The following is a 6,000-nucleotide window of genomic DNA, read 5'->3' on the forward strand; positions in this document are numbered from 1 at the left end:
TCCTTCTACTGCTTTTAAGGAATTTTTCGCATTCCTGGCTGCTTGTAGTAGTGTATCCCTTACCCCTGCCCCTCCTTTTCCCACTCGTCATACAGAGTCATGAAGTTATTAGTCATTTCTGCATTTTCTTTCATTCTATCTGTGATGTAAACATTTTCTATTGGTTGACTGGTTGCTTGTGTGAGCAGGGTAGAAGTGGTGTCATGATGATATAGCAGAGGGATTGCGATCATTTAAATCATATACACTGACATTTTTTGCATTGAGTTGGGACTCTGGGAGTGTAGTTGGGCTGTTACTGGTAACATTATGCTGCTTAGCCTGGTTGGGGTGAGGGCCGTACCCCCATTCTACCTGGAAACCATCCCATATCAAATAATTACCCTCCTTAAACGGTTTCGTTGCATTCCCCATAATGGTTCTATTACCTCCCGCCTCATTTATCACAATGGAGATAAATGCAACGGCCCAGCAAGTTACGAGCCCAAACATGGTAAAAAATAGAATTGCACAAACAGTCAAACCACATTCATACAAATAAGTCCGCAAATCAAAAGTTACATTTCTATTCCTAATTTCCCTATCCCTATCCGTTGCAGGCTGCCTGTTCGTTGCCATGGTTTCTCCTACATGTTCAAACATAAAAGCATATTATACATACAGATACATTGAAATTCACACTTCTCAATTTCTGATAGTACAGGTAAGGAGTGAAAGATGGGAAAAAAAGTGAAAGAGAAGGCGCGAGAGAGAGAGAGAGAGATTACATTTATTTACATTTTCCTTTTAAATTTTGACACACGTTAAATATACTTGTCATATATTGTCATTCAGTATTCCTGCACATCACGCAGAGACATTTAATGTGGCTATTTTGTCATTGTTCTACTCTTGTGCCTCTAGTACATTTTCACCTTCTGTGCTATTCACCTGTGTGACGCTGTCATAAGCCCTTCGGAAGTCTGTCAAATGTATCCAATACCTCAGGCCCTTCACCTTTACAGCCGTGGGCATGCAATACACCACCTCGTATGGGCAATGAAATCTTGGGGCATTCCACCTACATACATAACTTCTGACATAAACCATGTCTCCTGGCTCTAGCTGCCCTGTTGGTATTTCTTTTTCTGTATTTGATGCATCTGATTCTCCCTCGCCTGTGAATGGTGGTGCGAGCTGCCTTGCTATCATGCGGGCTGCTTTAGTAAGTTTTGTCAGATACTCATTAAATTCTTCCCCCAGTACAGTTGCACTCCTGTGGGCGTCAGAATGTGTGCGAAGGGGTGAGTTTGCTGTGTGCATTCGTCTTCCTATCACAATCTCATGGGGTGACAGATGGTGGTCCTTGCTGGGCTGATTTCTCAGATCGAATAGGGCCAAGGGGAGACAGTGCACCCAATTCTTTTTAAGAGTGAATCAAAGCTTTGAGAGTCTCCCTTTCAACAGGCCATTTATTTTTTCCACCATGCCGTTACTTTGCGGGTGATAAATCGAGCACAATTTGTTTTTATGCCCAACATTGATGTTACTTTATTAAAGAGATCATTAACGAAGTGTGTGCCATTGTCTGAGCGTATTACGTCGCAAATTCCCCAGCGGGGGAATACCTCTCTCACCATAAACTTTGCAGCGCACTTCGCATCAGGACGTGCACACGGTCCTGCCTCGACCCACCTTGAGTATGGACACACTACCACTATCATGTACCTAGCTCCATTCCACGTTTCCCCCATGTCTGCATAGTCAATATGCAGCTCTCTGAATGGGCCTATTGGCTTGGATATTGTCCCTCTTAGTGTTCTTAGAGTCATGCCTGAATTGTATATCTGGCAGATTGTACATTCCATTGCCAATTTTGAAAGTTTTTCTTGCAACCCAGGGACGAACCAGTGTTCTTGTATTTCTGCAGCAATGTGTTGTTTTGCATTGTGTCCGGGAAAATGCAATTGCTAGAATGCCACTTCTAATAATTTAGTGGGCATGATCACCTTCACTGTGTTGTTTTGTCGCCACAATAAATCAGTTGCTGACTGGCTGCATCCCCTATTTTCCCACAGTTCTTTTTCCTCTTCTGTTGCTCCTTCTTGCACCACTAATATTTGTGATATGGGCATAGTGTTGTAACCGTCTGGGAGGTCCTCCACTGTTTCCTTCCTCACTAAGTACTCACCTGTCCTTTCTTTTACAAAATAGGATGCTTCCTTGGAGGCAGCGTCTGCTGCCGCGTCTCCCAAAGAGACGAAATCGTTGTTGGTAGTATAGGCTTGGCATTTCACTATTGCCACTGCAGTGGGATCTTTCAAGGCCTCCATAAGTTCTTTCAGGAGTTCTGCATGTTGCACCGGGGACCCATCAGCCCTATTAAATCCCCTTCTCCCCCACCTTGCAAGTCCCCCATGTACCGTTGTGGTCATGTATGCTGAGTCTGTGTAGATTGTGACTGCACACCCCTTTGCAGCGCGCAGCACTTCAATCAATGCTGAGCTCTGCCACTTGTGCTGAGAAATGGGCGGGCAGGCGCTGCTCTATTAGCACTTCGTACTCACCTTCTTCCAATCGCACGACAGCCACCCCTACATGTTTTTCTCATGTTTCTGAATTTATGGAGGCTGACCTGTCTATGAAAAATATTTCACCTTCAGCTAGTGCGTTTTCACTCACTATTGTTGCCCCACTTTCCTCTCCTTGGAATGTCACACAGTCATGTGCTTGTATGTCCGCCACGGTGCAAGGTTCTGAAATGAATCTAGCAGGGTTGACCACCTTACATCTCACTACATGTATGTTGGTGCTAGATAGGATTACTTCATATGCGGTGGCTCTTTGTGTGGTCAGTGTGCTTTTGGATCGTTCTAGTATGGCAAACAAGGATTGTTCCACGTACAATGTCACTGAACACCCCATTACTATTGTGGCGCTTTTCTCAATGGCGAACGCGTCAGCTGCGAGGGCCTGTTCGCACGCGAAGTGTCCCTGCATTACTGCGTCTAGTGTTCCACTGTAGTATGCCAAGGGCTTGAGCCCCAATGATGTTTTTTGTGTTAAGACTGCTGTCATGAGCGTTCCTTTGCAGTGTGAGAACAGGTAGAACTCGAGATCATAGTCTGGGTTCGCGAGTACTGGTGCACTTGATATGAGTTCTTTGAGTGAGGTGAATGCGTCGCACACTTCTGAGTCCCACTGGATCTCTATATTTTCCTTCTGTGCTTCTTTGAGTGCCTGAATCAAGGGGCGTGTGTATGACGCATTATCTAAAATCCATGCACGGCAGTAGTTGCACATCCCTAGGAATTTTTGCACGTCCTTCACTGTTTTTGGTCTTCCTACAGCTGAGATGGTTGCTACTCTGTCTGGAATTATTCTCTTGCCATCCTTTGAAATCAATTGCCCCAGGTACAGAATTTCACGTTGACAGTATTGCAACTTTTCTCTGTCTACCTTGTACCCCTTTTGGGCTAGCAATGTCAAGAGGGCAATGGAGTCTTTTCTACATTCGGCTTCGTTTTTACTGCAGATCAGCAGATCATCCACGTACTGAATTATCGTGCTGTCTGCTGTCATGTTTCCAAGGTCTTCATGCAATATTCTGTTGAATATGCTGGGGCTCTCACAATAACCCTGGGGCAATCTGCAGTGTTTGTACCTTCTCCCCCCTAGGGTGAATGCTGTCAGGTATCTACACTCTTCTGCGAGTGGTATTGAAAAAGAATGCATTCTTCAAATCCACCACGGTGAAGTGAGATGCATCTTTTGGCATACTGCATAGAAAAGATGCAGGATTTGGGACCAAAGGGAACTCTTTCTGAATGACGTAATTAAGTGGGCGTAGATCTTGGATCATCCTCCATGCCCCTCCCTTTGCTTTTTTGATGGGGTAAATGCATGTGTTACATGGGGAGCTTGAGGGTACTATTATCCCCTGTGTCAATAGTGCGTTGATTGTTTCCTTTATCCCTTCTTCTGCTTCCCGGGACAGTTTTACTCAGGGCAGTATGGCTCCAGGTTTAAGGTTAATTTTCACTGGAGTGACCCTGTGTAGTAGCCCTACGTCATGTGGACCTGCTGTCCATAACTAGCAGGGCACCGATTGCATGTCATCATTGAAAAACAATGGTGGGCCCCCACTACCATCATGAGCTGTACTGGCACCTGTCTTTGCTGTATCATTATTTCACAAGGGATCGCTATCTCCATTATGATTTCTCCATCACTCTCTGAGTCTGTGAAAAGCTCCTCGTCTGACAAATCTTGAAGTGCAATGTTGGCGTTTATGCACAACACTGTACGCCACTCGCACCCGTGTATGTCCATTGCAATTACAGCTATTCTCTTGCCCGAGACTTGTACTGCTTGTATGTCCAGTGACATGACCGTCCCTGGCACTATCTCTGGGCGGGCTATTGGACGAAAAACAAATTCTGCTGGCACCCTCCACTCTAGCTTTTTTAACTCTGGAACCACCCGGGCCAATGTTTTTAACCCATGGAGGAACATATCTGGGTCCACCGGTATGCCGTGCACCTCTGGGCATGTTGCTCATGAATATATCACTAGCATTACACGCATGGAGCACATCCCTGGGGTTGAGCAAACAATCCCTCCTCTTTTGGTAAATGAAATAGTCATGTCAAGCTTGCTGAGGAGGCCCCTCCCCAGTAGGTTTAATACGGGATTGCTCACAATACAATAGAGGTGCCCTTACTGTTTTTCCCCCTACTGTTACATCCAAATCTTCTGTGTAAGGAACTTCGACCAACACCCCAGAGAACCCCTGCATCTCCAATTTACGATTAGATAGCGGAAACCGGCCTTCATGTATACATGACTTCTCGGCTCCGGAATCTACCATAAAGATGAATTGCTTATTCCCTATCTCTGCCCCTATCAATGGTTCCTCAGTTGCATTGAAGGTTGTCGATAGGATTGGACATGCAAGTGCTCCCTGTGGGCTGTCCTATGCTGGGTGTCTTGTTGTTCCCCCTTGACTGAAAACATTACCTAACAATACCGCTACTCCTCCATATGGGCCAGGTGCACCATTCGATGTCGTGGTGAAGGGGTTGTTTTGTGTGTAGGGGAGGTGTTCTCTACTTTGTGGGTGTTGTTGAACATTATGTGGTCATTCCCTATTTTGCTCTTGCCCTCTGTATTCTTGTTGTTCTCTCCCCCGTCCCGGGGCAATCCGTAGGTGCTCCCTGGATGGGGGTGCCCGCAATACTGATCATCTTGGCAGGCTGGGTTTGGTGTGCTTCTACTCTCCCGTGAGAAATGTCCTCACCTCCCACAATTCCAACAGTTTCCTTGGTTCCCTCTGGGACCTGGTCCCCCATTTCCGCCATTACCTCCATATCCCTGTCCACCTCCTCGGCGCCCCCTGTACCCATCTCTCCTGTTGCTGGGGTGCCACACTTGCCACTGCTGCCCTCCTTAGTCCTCCTGTCCCCGTAGTCCTCCTGTCCATTCCACTGTCTTTGCCCATTGTCTGCCCAATTTGCAGCCATCCTCCCCTGTATTGCTACCAATCCCTCCTCCTCCTGTGCGTCTCTGTCGTGGGGGAGTGCTGCTACAGCTGCAGCGACCTTCACTAGTTTCGTTTGTATTAGTTTAGCTTTATCTGCCAGCCTTTTTTGTACCACCTCCTTCTCCCTTTCTTTGATTCTTTTGTAATGGTGACTATTATACTCTGTATTTCTGGCCTTCCCTTCACCTCGATCCCTGCTATTTTATCAAGTGCTTTTTGGACTTCTTTCGGGAGCCCCCTCTTTATTATGAAGTAAAATAAGGATGTTGATTGGTCATACGGCGTACCCGTTTCAGCTCTCCACATCTCCTGCTCTCTGAAAATGTAATCTATAGCCTCTTCCCCATCATTCATGGTGCATTGCATCACTGACTGTAAATCTGGCGTGTCCGGGAATGTTTGCCTCAACGCGTCCCAAACTCGCGCTCGCACTGTATTGAAAGCAGCGCCATCATGTCTGTCACTGTCCAATGTTATTC

This window comes from Ambystoma mexicanum, chromosome 7q (genome assembly GCF_040938575.1).
Source record: "Ambystoma mexicanum isolate Mex_15411 chromosome 7q, UKY_AmexF1_1, whole genome shotgun sequence".
Lineage (NCBI taxonomy): Eukaryota > Metazoa > Chordata > Amphibia > Caudata > Ambystomatidae > Ambystoma > Ambystoma mexicanum.